The sequence below is a fragment of the Salvia miltiorrhiza genome, chromosome 1 (assembly GCF_028751815.1).
Source record: "Salvia miltiorrhiza cultivar Shanhuang (shh) chromosome 1, IMPLAD_Smil_shh, whole genome shotgun sequence".
NCBI classification, from domain to species: domain Eukaryota; kingdom Viridiplantae; phylum Streptophyta; class Magnoliopsida; order Lamiales; family Lamiaceae; genus Salvia; species Salvia miltiorrhiza.
Window position 1 is genome coordinate 39,197,643 of NC_080387.1, and position 18,476 is coordinate 39,216,118.

Consider the following 18,476-nt stretch of genomic DNA (forward strand, 5'->3'; position numbering starts at 1 on the left):
AATTTTTTTATTACAATAATAATTATTTGATCAAATAACTAAAGGTATAAATTGTCATGAATAAAAGTAACAATTATCATGAACAAATGTAATAATTTATAAACATTACATTTCATTGTAACAATAATTACCTTTTATTACGACAATAATTACTAAACCAAATAATTAAGAATAAAAGTACTAGCAAGTGAAAATAACATTACTTTTCTTCATATCAATAATTACTTTTACTTACAAAAATAACTACTTAAGCAAATAACTAAAAGTAAAAGTTCCTATAAATAAAAATAAGCATTATTGTGAAGAAATGTAATGTTTTCAAAACATTACAATTCTTCATAATAATATAAGTATTTACCTATATTCAATATAAAATATTATATTTTCTAAACCATAAACCTTGAAAACTAAACCCTAAGCACTAAATTAGAAACTCTAATAGAAATATTTACTTTTAATAAGTATAAAATATACATTTATTAGCACAAATATATATTTATGTTAATATAATATTTACCTTCATTCAACATAGAGTATATTTTCTAAACACTAAACCCTAAATTATGAGCACTAAACCTTAAAACCCTGAACACTAAACATATAAGTTCTAATGAGTAAAAATAAGCACTACTTTTATTCATATCAATAATTATTTTTTTTTTTAGTATAATTACTTAACCAAATAATTAAAAGTAACGATTATCATAAACAAATGTAATAATTTTGAAACATTTGTTCACGATAATTGTTATTTTTACTCACGAGAACTTATACTTTTAGATATTTTCCTCAAGTAATTATTGTCGGCATAAAAAGTAATTATTCTTATGAAGAAGTGTAATATTTTAAAAGTATTTTTTTCACAAAATATATAAAAAAAGGGAAAAAGAAAAACAATAAATAAAAAAACCAACGAAAAATATAGAAAATACCGAAAGGATAAAAAAAAAGAAAATACTGAAAAGGAAATAAAATATATATATATAAAAAAAATAGGAAAAGGAAATAATATATATATATATATATATATATATATATATATATATAAAAGAAAACAGGAAAAGGAAAAAAAATGTAAAAAAAAAAAAAGTTAAAAATCGCGAAAATGGGGGTTAGAATTGTCGAACTTAGGATTGTAGGAAGTGAGACATTATAAGCGCCTTACCACTACACCATACAATATTGTTATCTTGTCTCAAACAATATATATAAATGGAATATATATAAATGCAACTGATGGTGGGTGACCGTATGCGGTCACCGCACACAATAATTTGCGTTTTTTAATAAATCCATATACTTATATTTTTGATTTTATTGGATTTTTATTTAACGGATCGAATACGTCCATTAAATTTTCTGTCATATCACTGCATTGCGTCGATTAATTAATTTGTATTTGTTTGTTATTTAAATTATTTCAAACCTGCAAGCTTGTACGCCGCCACCGAGAAAGGATATCTTATCTCCATTGATGAAGGGCTGTGTGGCCGCCATTGATATGGGGCAGAAGAGCACGTCAAAGTAAGGGAAGAATAAGTGGATTATGCTGAACGAAAAAATCATATCAAAGTTTAGGCGCAATGCAAATTGCAATTTCAGGGAAAATCGAGATAAAAAGAAAATGAACTAAGTAGCACAAGATAAAAAAAGAATAAATTAGTACAGTACTACTACCAAATTTATTAGATACGTTAAATAAGGACCAAACAAAATCAAAACAAAAGTATGAAAACCTATTAAAAAAAAAAACTTTGTACATGGACATAACAAAACAAAATATATGTATAAGCACATGGACCTTTAAATGTCTTTTGCCAAAATTTATAAAAACATACTAGTCATGCTAGGCATGATGATTGTAACGACCCGACTTCAGATTTGACGACTATCCCCACAGATCAATACGACTATTTTCTAACGTGTTTTGTCCTCATTCGCATACTCTCTGAAAAACTTTTCAGGGGGTCACTCATCATGAAAGTGCTCCAAAGCAAGCACGCTTAACCTTGGAGTTTCTTCCATGTGGTCACAAAAAAAAAATGTATCTTGTTAGTATGAGTAAGCACCTATTAAATCATTTAAGTCTCCTCGAATATATAGTTTCATATATACTTGCATATTCTTGGAATCCCTCTCTTTCTTGTGTGTTTCGGTTCGTTCATGTACCCCTCTGCTTCGAAGCATTAATAGGAACCGCTCTTTGTTCCTACCTTGGACATCGGTGATCACTCTTTACTACTTCTGCCCCTGACGTCATATGCCCACCAACTTTTGCTTGATTCGTCCTTAAACCACACCGTACTAGAGGTTCGACAATGATACAAATGGCTCTAGCTCTAGTAAAGGCACAAACGGCTTGAGCATAAACGAAACAGGGTCGTAATGCAGAAGTGACTCTGTGACTCAACTCTTATGAGTCGGGCCTGCCGCCAAGGGATATGGTGCGGGTGGACGTACTTCTACAACAAAATACTAGTAGCTAATAGTGGCTATGTCACTTAATCAATTCGACATTATCACTGACATTCATCATATTTAATCGCACAATGTTTCAAATAAAATCACTTTTTCTCCCTGCAAATTAAATTTTGATATTGATTTAATTTATATATTCAAAGATATAATAGGTTATTTACTTAAGTAAAGCCCAACCTATAAAAATTAGATTTTAATAATTTGAGATTGAACTTGAATAATGAGCTTAGAAATTGGTTAATATTATGTTATGATTTAATAATTAGTCTTATCACTACAAAAAAATAATTGATTACCAGCGGCGTCTGTCGTCGGTAATTTCGAGGCGGCCGCCGGAAAAGGGATTATCGGCGGCGTGACACCGCCGGACGGTTCCTCGTCGGTAACACGATTACCGGCGGCAAACACATACCGCCGATAACTACCGGCGGCGCTAGCGCCATTATCCTGCGTCAGTGAACGGCGGAGAGCAAACAGAGGATTACCGGCGACAATAGGCCGCCGCAAATTACCAACGGCGGCGTTGCCGCCGGTAATATTCACCGGACGATGGCGGTGTCTTTCGCCGGAGTCTAAGAGTATTACCGGCGGCCGTTGCCGCCGATGATTAGCTGCGGCTCTTTGTCGCCGGTATTTTTTTTGAAATTTATTTTTTTGTTTAATTTATTTATTTATACCCACAATTTATTTCCGTATTTATATCGTATTGCATAAGTTATACGAACTTCCCAGTCGGTCACCCATCTTAGTTGTGATCTAAGTCAAGCACGTTTAACTTTGAAGTTCCTTTCGAACGGTCACCAGTACAGAACACTCGTATTATTGATATATCTAGTACCTATTAATTCATTTAAAGTCTACTTCAATACACAATATCATATATTCATAACCTTATAATATATCGAGATGATATCCAAGAGATGTTGTTAATTACGGATCGGGCTCGTTTCCGCCCTTATTTTTATGTTGTAAAAATATTTATTTATTAATTTATTATTATTATTAATTTTTTTTATCAATCTAGTTTATACACCATAAGTATTTTGATTTGATAATTGTAATGTATTTTAAATTTATTTCCATACGTCCTTATTTTTATGTCGAAAAAATATTTATTTATTAATTTTTTTATAAATATAGTTTATACCCCATAAGTATTTTAATTTGTTAATTGTAATGTATTTTGAATTTTGAATTTTATGTCGAAAAATTATTTATTTATTACTTTGTTACGAAGTAAGTGCAATGTTGTTTGAAAACATGAAATAAATAGTTCAAGAAAACATAAATGTAAAAAGAAAGTGCAAGTGTAATTTTGTTCCAAAACATGAATTAAATAGTTCAACCAAATAAAAATACGTAGAAGGGCTGCTCAAGGTAACTGACCCGACCGCCTCATGAACTCCTTGAACTGAGTCATACGCTGCTCAAGGGTCTCACATGCTGCTCGTTCGACCTCAAGTGCTTTTTGTTCGGCCTGAAGGCGCTCCTCCAGCGTGGAGATCCGTGTCTCATATAGCTGCTGAGATATCGCGAAAGTGCCTGTGCTGTGAGTAGACCCCCTACTAACGTGGCTCTGATCGGCACTTCCAGTGCAGTAGAGCCGGGACCTGTCGGGTTGTACGACCTCCAAGTAGATCTCATCCAGCCGGTTCTCTTGCCCAGTCTCAACAGCAATGCGACGAATCTCTGCCTAATTCAGACATAACAATGCATAATTGTTAGAAAATAAATACATTTCACTATGTATGATACTAATTTTTTATTAAACTTAAACGCTTACATCTAGTCTCTCATCCCTCGCTGACAGAAAAGTTCCATCCTCGCGCATGTGGAAGCGGAGAAAGGTGCTATAGTTCTGTGCAGCTGGGGGGAGTCCAATCTCCAAGCTCTATTCATGCATGCATATAACATAAATAAGTTATTATTTGCGATATTATATATATATATATATATATATATATATATATTACTTATGAATTTATTTGATAATTACTAACAGACTCTGCTGCATGATACGAGTGGACTGAGACCCTCCCACGTGCCTGCTGATCCCTGTACCGGGTCCATCGGACTCAGACATCCGGTTCGCACTTGCTCGCTAGGAAACGGCCTGAACAACCTCTTGGTCCCAATATGCCTGGAGTCCCGTCCAGAATTTGGCAGACATCCAGAGGGGTCTATCCATCAGCAGACCTGCATCGATACTAGCCCTGAGCTTCCTCTTATAGTCGCTCATCATGTCACTGTACCTCTTGCTGGCTTTGTGCTCCCACATCCCCCTGACCTCAGGCGACCAAGCAAACTCTTTCTGTTGAAAGAAATAGTTAATTTAATATATAATATTTAATAATAGATAATGATAAATTTATATGTATTATAAATTCAATTATACCCGTAATTCCTCAAAGTACAAATCCTTCACCCCCGGGGGAGTCAACCTCCAAGTGTACCCGCTTAGGTTATCAACCCTCTTAAATGCTTTAGTGCAGGCTTTGGCCAGACCCACTGGCTCCATCAAAGCACTGTGTAAAAGTAATTTAAGGAATTATTTCCTATATGAAAAATAATGATTTAAATTAAAATACTTACCCATTAGGCATCCTCTGAAAGACAATCCTCCCAGCGTCCCTAGTCGAGCTGGCCCTGATCTCGGCAGCTGATGGGCCTCTGGGCCTTCTAGCCCGTGAACTACTAAAGGCCTGGGGAGTCTCGGGAGTCGCAGAAATATGCGGGCCGAACATTGCAATGGAGTCATCAGTCTGCTCATGCTGTGCAGATCGACCAAACCCAAAGAAACCTCTACGATTAGACATGTTACCTGTAGACACAAATAAAATATCATAAATTACTTGAATCAAACGAAATTTCGACAGCATAACCCCACTATATACCAACCAAACAAATGAACATATATGCATTGCCAAATATTCCAAACAAATGAACATATATGCATTGCCAAATATTCCAAACAAATGAACATAAATGCATTGCCAAATATTCCAAACAAATGAACATATATACATTGCCAAATATTCCAAGCAAACAAATACAATTATTCCTATCACCAATATGTTCCCTAACCATCACTACTGTCATCATCACTACCGTCGTCATCAGATGTCAATGGTTGATCGTCGTCTTCTGGTTCATTGTCATCTTCAATGTCGACGATTCCACCGAGGGGATGAACATGAAGTGACTGGTCAATGTCTATAGTTGTGTGGGTAGACATAATAGTAACAACCTCTTCTTGGAACGGTTGATCTAATGTTGAGTTAGATACGGCAGTAGACACTTGAACCTTTGATCTTGCGTTGACCTTGCATGCTGACCACCAATTTTTCTTTGATTGGTTCGTACTGGGATAGGGGCAGTAAAACACTTGAACTGCCTGACTCGCTAAAACAAAGGCATCATACTTCTTATATCTTCTTGTATGGTTCACTGAAACCAACTTGAAGTTTGTATCAATAGAAGTTCCCTGAGCTGACAAGTCAAACCATTCACATTTGAACAAGACTGTCTTCTTAATTGGATACCCCGGATACTCCAGCAGGCAAACCTCTTGCAAAAGCTCATAAAGTCTAGCACATCTCTGTTATAGACCGAGCCTTTAATGCAAACGCCACTATTCACAGTCGCACTGTCTCTATCACGATCAGTCGTGTGAAATCTATAGCCATCCACAAAATACCCGAAGTACGTTTCAATCTCATTTAAGAGCCCAGCTGCAAGTGACTTAATATTCGGTAGTGTTGGGTCTCAGAAGGTCTCGAATAGGTGTATGGGGGGGGGAGAAATACACCTATAGACTATTTTAATCAAAACTGAAGGAAAACAAACCAACACAACCTTTTCAGTTAAAAGAGTTTAGCAAAACTTAGGTTGGCGACTGATACTGAATATCTATTCAGTAAAGAGTTATCAGTTAAGTCAAAGACTTTAACTGATACACGTTAGGCTTCAGTCGGGTTTGTAAAATAGAGGAATGTTATGAATCTTACTGACTATCCGAAGATTTATCAGTTAAACTAATAACACTGGCAGCAGAAAAACTTTACTTTGAAATAGCCTTAGTGATTAACAGTATAATTGTAGCACATAAACAAACCAAATAAAAAAAGAATGAACACACAAAAAGTTGATCACTATTATTATAGCAACAAAAACTGCAACTAAACAGTATAATTGTAGCACATAAACTGCAAGCAGAGTATCGTATCCACATGGACTATTATGACGAATCACCTTAAGTAATCCTAACTAAACCCTAGTAATATTCAGGCAATCACAAAAAAAGAATGAAGTAGATAACTTAAATCAAAACAAACCAAATAAAATAGGATAGAAAACTCAAAACTGATCCTAGGGCAGTAAATTCATTAACTAAATCTATGCAATTAATCTATTAATCCTATGTACCAATTTAATCCAGTTATGATGAGGGATCACTTAATTAATCAATCACTCTCGCTAGAGCAGCAACGTTCGTAGATTAGTAAATTATCTATCTCCGTTAGGTCTCAAGAAAATCTACTAACTCCCAATAGCTCCTAAGAATAGCTCCCTATGATCCACCTATCTCCGCTAGGTCTCAAGGTTAAAATCATATCATACATTCCTGAATCCGCTAAACAGTTATCTCCGCTAGGTCTCAAACCGAATAGCTAAACATGCAAACTATTGATCAGATAATTCACAAGAAATTAAGCACCAGGAATTATGAATCATAAACTGGAAGGCACAAAACTATTAACAAATAAATCACATAAATTCAATCAACTATTTACAAACCCTAGAATCAGCTAAACGAAACTAGCCAGACATACTGAAATAAAACATAAACATAATTAAAAAGAACGCAATTGGAAAAATTGAATTATATAAAAACTAAATAAGAACGATTGTAGCGGCATGAATCTTCAATCTTGTGGAAATCCAATTCAAGCAGTAAATACTGGAAAGAAATAAATTCTAAAGCTATAAAATTGAAAAACTAAAGTTGGGAACTAAAAAAGGAACCCTGAATAGGTCAAAAGATGACCTATATATAGGCACAAGGGATAAATACAGTATAGAGCTCGAAAATACTGATAAAATCCGAAAATCTCGGAAATTCCCGTCGGGCACTATTCACTGTTGCGCGCGACTTTCTTGTTTCGGCCATATCTTCCTCGTCCGAACTCGGATTTGCGAACCGTTTGCGCCTACGAACTCGTATCGAGACGAAATACAACTTTCATTAAGATCAACAGTCCAAATTCGAACTCCATATTTCTGTAAAATTCATCAAAGTACGAGCAAGTAACATATTTCACAATATAAAGCAATTTAAGCACAAAACAATCATCAAACACTCAATTTCCTATAAAATTAACATCATAAGAACATTAAAAACCATGGAAACATGAGTGTTATCAGTTATGAATCTTACGGACTATCCGAAGATTTATCAGTTAAACTAATAACACTGGCAGCAGAAAACTTTACTTTGAAATAGCCTTAGTGATTAATCACGTTGTCAAGATTTATGTTTCACTTTGTTGTTAATCAGTTTCAGTTAACAAAAGGTTTGAGCACATATAAGAAAGTAAATACTGAAAGCGATAAACAACAAAGGGATTTTTACGTGGTTCAGAATCCAATTCCTACATCCACGGTCAATTGATCACACTGACAACTTCACTGGGCTTGTGCTTATGGGTGCACAATAAACCTAAACAACCAAAGGTCCAATCTTTGGTACCAACACACTGGGTTTGATTTCTCACTCTTAGCTTCACTGAGACAAAACTATGTCTTTCCGCAAAGACTAAGATCTCACGGAGTCAGAACACTGGCCTGAACTCCTCTCGGCTCAAATACTCGTTTCGGTCGGTTGAAATGAGGTTCGAAATCTTGCCAACTAGATTACAAAGAGCAGGCTCTCTGTAATCAGTTATACCTAGGCTTTAGATATACAATATTTGCCTAAGTTCTAAGAGAATGTGTGTAATCAGTATAGACTGATTTTTGGCTTTGTGATTCTCTTCTACGATTCAAACTTTGGAATGACTTTGATTTGCTGAGTGACGAATTCGGCAGCATTTCAACTTGTATATTTGAATCGGTGAAGATTGAAGTGATCCTCGAGCTCTATTTATAGAAGAGGTCTTGAATAGATCCGTTGGCGGAGAAGGTCTTCAAGAATTCATCCATTGGAGATAGATTTGAATTTTACTGAGGCTTCAATTTTCGAGGTTCCTTGTTTGGTGAGAACGACTACTTGGTATAGGAGATACGACGTCTCTGAAAAAAGGTAATCACCAGTAAGGAAGGCTATTGATTTATGCTTAATTTACTCTATTTTTAAGGGTTTGTTTGTGCGTGTTTTAAGATAATCTTCTGGAAATTGGTGCGTTTTATGGTGTATTTTATGCTTTGCAGGAGATTTAGGCTTTCGAGATGGAAGAATGAAGTTTTGGGGAATTTTGGATGAATTTGGCGTTTTCTAGGTGTTCTGGTCTCCAGAGCAGAGAAATCACCATTCCTCTGGAGTCAGAGAAATCAAAGTCCTGAGCAGAGAAAACCAATCGCCAGAGGAACCGACATCTCCAGAGCAGAGAAGCGCCAGCGTCAGAAAAGCGAATTTCCAATGCAGAGGAATCGACATTTCTAGTGCAGAGGAATCGACATCTTCAGTGCAGCGGAATCAATCGTCAGAGAAATCACCATTTCTCTGGAGTCAGCGGAATCGAGAAGCCAGAGAAATCACCGTTCCTCTGGCGATAGCAGAGAAATCACCATTCCACTGGCGACCCATTCCGCTGGCGACCCATTTCTCTGGCGAGGTCAGAGAAATCATCAATTCCTCTGGCGTGACCCAGGTGACATCCATTCCTCTGGCGAGAGCTGCGAATTCGGTGAGAGTAGGAGTATTTTCCGGAGCGCACATCCAGCTGGAAAGTTGCCTTATTTTACACGATTCTATTACCTTTAGAATTCTACTTTGCATGGCAACTTCCATGGTGATCCGAAGGAAGTCTGAAAACTATAAATAGGTCCTCTTTTGACCTATTCAAGAACACCCAGAACTCGAGCATTCATATTTTAGTTTTATAGCTTTAGAATTTTATTGTTTTCCAGTTTTCAAGGCTTGGATCAAGATTGAAGATTCAAGCCGCTACAATCGTTTTCATTCGGTTTTTATATAATTCAGTTTTTATTATTGCTTTCTTTTTAATTATGTTTATGTTTATGTTTTATTTTGCTATGTCTAGCTAATTTCCTTTAGCTGATTCTAGGGTTTGTAAATAGTTGATTGAATTTATGTGATTTATTTGTTAATACCTTTGTGCCTTCCAGTTTATGATTCATAATTCCTGGTGCTTAATTTCTTGTGAATTATCTGATCAATAGTTTGCATGTTTAGCTATTCGGTTTGAGACCTAGCGGAGATAACTGTTTAGTGGATTCAGGAATGTATGATATAATTTTAACCTTGAGACCTAGCGGAGATAGGTGGATCATAGGGAGCTATTCTTAGGAGCTATTGGGAGTTAGTAGATTTTCTTGAGACCTAACGGAGATAGATAATTTACTAATCTACGATCGTTGCTGCTCTAGCGAGAGTAATTGATTAATTAAGTGATCTCTCATCATAACTGGATTAAACTGGTACATAGGATTAATAGATTTATTGTGTAGATTTAATTAATGAATTTACTACCCTAGGATCAGTTGTCTTTTATATTTGATATTTCCTACGTGATTTTAATTATTGTTATTTGCATTTTAGTTTAAGTCAACCAATCTCTACGTTCTGTTGCCTGTCTACTACTTAAGCTTGTTTAGGAGATAGCTAAAGTAGTTTCGTTGTGTCAGTCCCTGTGGATACGATACTTGGTTACCAATTTGTGCTACAATTGCACCGTGTTAGTTGCGGTAATTTGTTGCTAATAATTTAGTGATCAGCTCTACAGAGAAAGGACGATCCTTGAAATCTCTGCATTTAATGCGGCTGTACTCTGGGAGTGCGTGGCTTCCTTTAAACTTTGGAGGTTCAGTCCGAGGAAGAATGTAAACTGATACTTGACTTTAGTATCAGTCCGCTGAATCCACGTGGCCTGTATTAAGTGATCAGTCGTAACTGATTCTTGGACTGATCAGTCAAATATCAGTATTTGACTCAGCCTTAATTCGTTACATCAGTCGGCATCTTCAATCTTCAGTCTTCAGAACAATATCTAAACTAGAAAAAGAGCTCTAACACTTGAGTTCGAACAGTTCCAGTCTATTATAAGGAAAACCTAAGGATTTTGGTATCATCAAAACTAGGATTATGATGAGGACTGGAATACTCATCAGCGCTGTGCTTAGCAATCCAAGCCTATTTTACCTTATTATGATTATTGTTATTATTATTATTATATAAACTAACCAGTGCAGGTTTAACTAAAAAGACTTGCTAATAAATGAATATGAAGAGTCAGTCAGCCTTGACCAAAGTGCAGAGATGCTGCCTTGCTAAAGTGCAACACCACCAGCGCAGACCAGAGCAGCGCAGCAGCGCTGTGCAGCCAGACCAGAGTAGCGCGGCAGAGTTGTGCAGCACAGCAGCGCAGAGCATTAGCGCAACAGCGCAGCCAGAGCGCAGAGCTGGTCTTGCTAGAGCCGGAGTTACCCACTTCACCAACAAAGGACAGCGTAGATGGGTCAAATCAAGATCATTAAAGGGCCTAAATCCAACTATTAGAGTTCAGGGGCCTAAGGCCATTAGGGTTCATTCTCACAACTATAAATAGGAGGTTTAGCATTAGCATAGGGGAGGATCAATTCATTTTGGAGCAACACACTTGTAATATGTAACTCTCTCAAAGTATAGTGAAACCAAGGAAGAACCTCCGTGGATGTAGGTCTTGATGGCCGAACCACGTAAATCCGTGTGTCGTTTATTGCTTTCTAGTTTCTAGTTTAGGTGTTGGTGATTCCGTGCTTCACCAGATTATGATGTTTCATTAAGTTCCCAACAATATATATTAAACACACATATACACACAATTTGTTTTGACACTTTAAATATTCACAATTTATTAATTTTAAATCTATATTTTACATATATTTATTTAATAGAGTTGCTCAATTTCATGAAAAAGTGAAATGAGAAAGAAAGAAAACAAAAAGAGATAAAAATAATTAAACGACAAAAAAGTTAATAATTAATATATAGAATAATTAATGTGATGTTTTGGTGGGAAAATGATTTGTCCTCGTGATTGTACTTTTATATATACTAATTTAGCTCTCGTGCATGCCACGAGAGACATTATTTTTGTAACAATAAATATTATTTATAATATTTTTAATATTTTTAATTATTTATTAATGTTATATGGATGTTGAAATTTTTATGTTTTATAATATAAATGTAGGAATAATTATTGCTCATTCTTTCAAATAAAAAATTTCGTGGATGTCGTTAGAGTAGGACGAGTAAGTGTTTAAAATTATGTCTTTTGTTGAAATTTCAAATGATTTAAGCAATATATCTCAAGGAGATCGATGGATGCATAACCATCATTATCACCATTATTTGTTACATCTCTAATACCTACATTTACTAAATATTTTTTATTTATATTAATTTACTGAACATGTGTGATCATTTTACACAAAAATATGTTATTGCATATTTCCTCTTTAAAAAATTATATATGTAATATAAGTATTACCTATGAAATATTTAAAAGATTACAAATAACTAATGCAATATTAAATTATAGTGTTAGGATTATGTTATAATTAATTTGTTGGGTTTATAATTGATACACAATCATAATGGTTGATTAATCTTAAATTTCAAATATTTTAATATGTTGATTGAATACTCAAGAAAGAAAGAATAAATAAATATCTTAAAGTATATTTTTAATCATAAATCTTATCATATAAATTTTTAATAATATTATAAATATTTGTTGAACAATTTATTTACATTTTATCCGTATGACTAACAAATATACAAAATTTAAAAGATAAAAAATTAACTAATACTTTATTTGGGGCAATGTGAAAACTTACAACAAAAATTATTCATATTATAATCTGAAGTAGACAATTTAAAATAAATACAAAAAAGAAATTCAAAAAATAGTGATGAAATTTTGGCGGAAAAATATAATTTACTATTTATATAAGTGGTTGTGCTTTTATATAGATATATATAGATTAGTGTATTAAGAATCCTAAAAAGTCAATGACAAATTAAAATCCTACAAATTTTTAATATCACCAGATTTCGATGGATATTTAAGAGTTACTAGAATACCAATAGATTTTTAAAGGTTTTTAAAATCTTAGTTGAATCACTACAAAAAAGCGCGTATTTACCGGCGAAAACTACCGGCGGCGATTTTGCCGTCGGTAGCTAACGGCGGCAAGGCGGCGGCATTGCAGGCGACCCGAAATTTCGAAATTACCGGCCAGTTACCGACGGCAAACTCGCCGCCGGTATGTAACGGCGGCGTCGCCCCCGTTAATGTTAAAATACGCATTATTTAATTAAATTTATAGACTTAACGGCGGCAAAATCCCCGCCGCTAGATAGCGGCGGCATTTGCCGTCGGTAACCTTTAAAATATAGGGCAGCGGGTTTGCCCATTTTTTCAGTTTCTGCGCCGCAACCAACCCCCCCACGCGAACAGAAACTACCCCCCCTCCCCTGCTGCTGCTCTTCCTTCGCCGCCGCCTCCACCGCCGCCGACCGCCGCCGACCCAGCAGGTATCTCTCTCTCTCTCTCTCTCTCTCTAGATCTATATATATATATATATATATCTAATTAATTTTAATTATATATATATAATTATATAATTTCACTTATATTATTTATTGTAGTTCGACGACCTCGTTTCACCGCCTTCTTCACGACACCCACCGGAAACCACCACCGTACGCTCTCTAATTTATTTATTTAATTATTTAATTATGAATTTATTTATGTATTTAATTATATATTAATTAAATAGATTTATTTGTTATACATAGTTAATTAATTTATAATAGATTTTGTTTATAACTAAATTATATGAAGCATGATTAATTTTAAATTATATTAATCCATTTAATATATGATGTTGTTAGTTTAATTTTAAATTATGAAGCATGATTAATTTTAAATTATATTAATTTTAATCAATTAGTTTAAGTTGTTTGTTAGAATAATTTATATATGTTGGATAATTTTGTTAAATTCAATGTTATGTGCTATGTGTTTATGAAATGTTATATTATTCCCTTCCGCTATATGTTGGATAGTTTGGGGACGATGGTTAGGCCGGAGTTCCGGAAACTTTCCCTTCCGCTCTTCCCTACTTTCGTTTTGTGTTTAGACGAGTACTCTTTTTCCTTTTCACGGTTTTCCCCACTGGGTTTTCAGTGAAAAGGTTTTAATGAGGTTCGGCCCTTAGTCTGCTCCTTCTGTGCTTTCAAGGGTTTTTTTGGTTTTTTCTTTTCTTTTTTTATAAAATCGTCATTTAATAAATGAAATGTTATATTATTATATATATATATATATTGTGGGATAGATTTAATCAATTTCTTAAGGATCTTCTCCCTTTGGGATAGAAATTGATTATTTCTTAAGGATCTTCTCCCTACAAATGATTGTTTTTAATTTAATTACCATGATTTTTATTGCTTTTATTTGTATTGTATTATTGCTTCGACATTGGGGGGTCGGGTAGACCTAGTATAGGCTTAGTAAATTAGGACCACTATGGTCACTATAGTTGCTGGTAGAGTCGAGCACTTGGTAGTTAGGATAGTGGGGTTATGCTGTCGAAATTTTGTTAGATTTCAAGTAATTTATTATGTTTTATTTGTTTTTTTCAATTAGAATTTGCAAGAATGAGTGATAATCGTACGTGGATGTACGCGAGATACAATGATCGTACCGCATTTGAAACGGGGCTTGAGTTTTTCCTTGAGTGGGCGTTCAATCAAACGGCGTACACAGATGGACAAGGTAACATTAGGTGCCCGTGTAAGAAGTGCAAGAATCAAGCGTATTTAGATGTACCTACGGTCAGAGAACATGTTAGTAGGCGTGGATTTGTCCTGAATTACAAAGTTTGGGTTTGTCACGGGGAAGCACCGCTGTCTATGCCGAGAGAACATGCTATAATGAATGAGGATGATGGATTATACAATAACTACGAAAGGATGGTGCATGACCATGCTGGACCTAGTAATTATCAAGATCCTCCAAATCTGGAGCAGCCGCCCAATAATGACGCTCAACAGATTTATAATATGTTGGATGCAGCGGATACTCCATTGTACGCAGGATGTGACACATACTCACAATTAAGTTGGATGACTCAATTCATGAGCATAAAGACTGAAAGCCACATGTCAGAGAGGACTTACAATCAGATGTCTTCGATGATGAAAGCTGCTTTACCAGAGGGTAACAACTGTCCAGAAGACTTCTATAGTACGAAAAGAAATCTACGTGGTTTGGGTTTGCCAGTAGAGAAGATCGATTGCTGTGTTAATAACTGCATGTTGTATTGGGGGGAAACTAGTGAGCTACATAGTTGTATGTTCTGTGACCAATCACGATATAAGGACAACTTGCGTGCATCTGGGAGTCGCAGAAAGAAACAAGTGCCCGCTAAACAGATGCACTATTTTCCCTTGACGCCCCGATTGCAGAGATTGTTTGCATCTCCTGCAACTGCTGAACATATGCGGTGGCATGCGACCTCCACAGACGATGGGATAATGCGCCACCCGGCCGACTCTCCGGCATGGAAACATTTGAATTCAGTCTTTCCTGGATTCGCCGATGAGATTAGAAATGTGAGGTTGGGCCTCTCTACAGATGGTTTTGCCCCATTTGCACAATCAGGGCGTCAATATTCTTCTTGGCCAGTTATTGTCACGCCGTATAACCTGCCTCCGTGGTTGTGCATGAAAGAACAATTCATGTTCCTCACAGTCCTCGTGCCTGGCCCATCAAACCCAAAGATGAAGTTGGACGTATTCTTACAGCCATTGATACACGAGTTAAAATCTCTGTGGGAGGTTGGTGTGAACACTTACGACATATCGTTGAAGCAAAATTTCCAGATGCGAGCAGCTCTGATATGGACTATCAGTGATTTTCCAGCGTACGCTATGTTGTCTGGGTGGGGTACAGCTGGGAAATTGGCATGTCCACATTGCATGGAGAATACAGAAGCATTCACTTTGCCGATGAGTGGAAAACAATCGTGGTTTGATAATCATCGGAAGTTCTTACCTCCTAACCATGTGTTTAGGAGAAACAAAACTTCATTCTTGAGGAATAAGACATGCAATGTTGGTCCACCAGAACAAAGATCAGGAATACAAATCTTGAATCAAATCGAGGGGTTAGGCTTCGTGAAGGTTACCGAAGACTTCGATGGCAGGAACGCTCAACTCGCCAAATATCAAGATGTAGGGTGGAAAAAGAAAAGCATATTTTGGGATCTACCCTATTGGAGATATCTTTTGATTCGACATAATCTGGATGTTATGCACATTGAGAAAAATGTGTTTGATAACGTGTTTAATACTGTCCTGAATGTGAAGGGGAAGACAAAAGATACAGAAAAATCTAGAGAAGAATTGAACACCTTCTGCAAGCGGAAAGAGTTGAAGAAAGTGGATGGAACTCGAGGGTATCCGAAAGCATGTTATACGCTTGACAGGGAAGAGAAGAAGATCTTACTCCAATGGATCAAGAGTCTTAAGTTTCCCGATGGGTACGTGTCAAATATTAGTAGATGCGTTGACATGAACGCCCTGAAGATGCACAACATGAAAAGTCACGACTGTCACGTGTTCATGCAAATCCTTCTGCCTGTTGCATTTAAAGAACTTCTTCCTAAGAATGTTTGGGAGGCAATTACAGAGTTAAGTTTCTTCTTCAGAGAATTAACATCCCGCAACGTGGCCATATATGACATGAGAATACTGAGTGAGAAGATAGCTGTTACTCTTTGCAAACTTGAGCGTATCTTCCCGCCTAGTTTATTTGATTCAATGGAGCACCTACCAGTTCATTTGGCAGATGAGGCACGATTGGCTATATATTTGTTAATTTAATTGTATGCAACAGGCATCATGTCTACCTCTCGAGGTTTGTTGGGATTTGGGAGGCGATCTGGCGTTAATGCGCCAGAAGCTACAACAGATACATCTGATGGGTCTGGGACGCATATTTCTGGGACTCCCGAGACTCCCAATGCTTCTAGTAGTTCACGGGCTAGAAGGCCTAGGGGCCCTACAGCTGCCGCTATCAGAGAGAGAGAGGTTAAGGCACCTGATGGGAGGACGGTATTTCAGAGGCATCCTGAGACTGGGTAAGTACATTAGTTAAAATTACTGTTTCTCGTACACCATGATTAAGTGACAAAATTACTTGTACACAGTGTTTTGTTGGAGCCCACTGGCCTGTCCAAAGCTTGCACGTGCACATTTAAGATGTTTGAAAACCCAGGCGGGTACACATGGAAGTTGACGCCCCCGGCGATGAAGGATAAATTTTTTGATGAATTACAGGTACAATTAAATTTATAATACATATAAATATATCATATTAAATTGTTAAAATGTTTGATATTAAATTAATTCTCTTTCTTTCAACAGAAAGAGTTTACGTGGCAGCCCGATGATGAGCATGACGTGAGGATCATGTGGGAGACAAAAGCCCGCAAAAGGTACTCCGACATGATGAGCGACTACAAGACAACTCTCAAGCAGTGTATCAGCCAAGGGAGAGAGATGTCTAGGCCCGTCTGGATGACTCCCGATTTCTGGACTGGACTCCGGGATTACTGGCATCAGCCCGAGGTTGAGGCTGTTTCAACTCGAGCTCGTGCCAACCGGATGTCCGAGCCCGATGGGGAGGGTACAGGGATCAGTAGGCACGTGGGCGGGTCCCAGTCGACTCGTATCCTGCAGCAGTATATGGTATGTAATTAACAAATAATTAAGTATATAAATTAAATTAATATATTGATCACTAATATAACTTATTTATCTTATATAAATGCATATACAGAGCTTGGATCCTGGTACTCCCCAGGATGCACCGAACTATGCCACCTTCCTCCGCCTCCACACGTACGCCGACGGAAGTTATACGTCGGAGAGAGATGCTAGAATTGACGTAAGTGTTTAAGTTTATTCAAATATTTAGTGAATGTATTTATTTTCTAACAATTATGCATTGTTATGTATGTATTAGGCCGAGGTTCATCGACTGGCCGCTGCCACAGGACGACAGGAGCGGCTAGACGAGGTGTATTTGGAGGTGGTGCAAATTGATAGGTCACGGATCTACGGCGTCGGGAGTGCCGGGCAGAGTCAGGCTAGTAGGGGGTCTATCCGCAGCACGGGCACTTCTGCGGTGTCTCAGCAGCTTTATGAGACACGGATCTCCACGCTGGAGGAGCGATTGGCGGCAGAGCAAGCACAACGCCAACAGATAGAGGAGCGCATGGCGGCAGAGCAAGCAGAACGCCAACAGATGCAGGACCGCGTGGCTCAATTGGAGGCGTTTATGAGGATGTATAATGCTCCGCCACCTCCACACCCTGATGCCGATGATGATGATGATGATGATGCTTAGACTTATGTTTATGTTTTCAAACAAAATTACATTTGCACTTTCTTTTCAAATTTATGTTTTATTGAACTATATATTTCAAGTGCTTTAAATATTAAAACTATAAATGTTTTATATATTTATGGCAATGATGATGATGATTGCATTTAACATAAACAAATAAATTCAAATCACATTATAATAACCAAATTAAAACACTTTTGGTGTATTAATGTTAAAAAAAAAATTAATTAATTAATTAATTAATTAATTATTAAATATTAATTAAATATTTTACCGACGATAAAAATAAGAACCGAAACGAACTCGCTCACTAATTAACAACATATTTAAGGTATTATCTCCACATATTCAAAG